This window comes from Miniopterus natalensis, chromosome 20 (assembly GCF_054644295.1).
Source record: "Miniopterus natalensis isolate mMinNat1 chromosome 20, mMinNat1.hap1, whole genome shotgun sequence".
Taxonomy (NCBI): Eukaryota; Metazoa; Chordata; class Mammalia; order Chiroptera; family Miniopteridae; genus Miniopterus; species Miniopterus natalensis.
Window position 1 is genome coordinate 3,440,672 of NC_142100.1, and position 1,109 is coordinate 3,441,780.

Consider the following 1,109-nt stretch of genomic DNA (forward strand, 5'->3'; position numbering starts at 1 on the left):
AAGGAGCTAAAATGTAATCGCCTGGTACACAAAGAATGCTGAAGATGAGTGAAATGTGCTTATCCCGAGCCCGGGGGCACGGGAAGCACTGGGAACCTGAACCGCACTCAGGAACCTACAGGCCAGCTCTTGAGAAAGGTAATCCCCCCCGCCCCCCTCCCCCAAGGATTCTGAAGCTTTGGCAGGACTATTTTTAGGCCCTCTGTGCGCACCACAATCATTTAAAACATCACACCCTACTCCAAGCCAGAGCAGCGGCCGCGTGCTCACCCATCTGATGGCAATGGTGCTTCCTGTTCGCCGGGCCCCATACCTACAAACCGGCGCCAACAAACCGGGCTTTTCTTTTTGTGTCTGTGTCTATGCTGAGGGGTGGTGGCAAAGCGGCTCGCACTAAACAGAGGGCGCAGAGGCCCTGGGGAGAGGACCGCCTGCCGGGAAGGGCTTCTGCGCACACGCGACGGGTCAAGTCCTCGGCAAACGCGGGGCTGCGGGAGGGAAGCGCTCCCGACACCCGCGGCGCTTTCGGCAGGGCACGGCCGCGGGGCGCGCGGCTGGGGAGCCGCCGGGCCGCCCAACCCGCAGGGGCGCGCGGCTGGGGAGCCGCCGGGCCGCCCAACCCGCAGGGGCGCGCGGCTGGGGAGCCGCCGGGCCGCCCAACCCGCAGGGGCGCGCGGCTGGGGAGCCGCCGGGCCGCCCAACCCGCAGGGGCGCGCGGCTGGGGAGCCGCCGGGCCGCCCAACCTGCAGGCGCGCGGCTGGGGCCCCCGGGAGGCTGGGGCGGGGAGCACGGGCTGCGCGTCTCCCCCGAAGACACAGGCTTCTCGGGGGCTCCAACCCCGGAACCAGCCCCTCCCAGGGGGAAGTGCGACCCCGCACCCTCTCCCACCCTTCCCAGGGCAAACTCTGCGGGGTTGGAATCCGTTCCCCCGCCCTCCGGGTGGCATTTCAGAAACGCTCCCAGCCGAGGGGGCGGTCGGCCACAGCCCCGGAGCCCCGGGCCCGGGGCGGGGCGCGGCGGCCACGCCCTGCGGCGGGCGGCGGGGGCGGGCGGAGACCCAGGAGGGCGGCCTGGGCGCGGCGGCCACGCCCTGCGGCGGACGGCGAGGG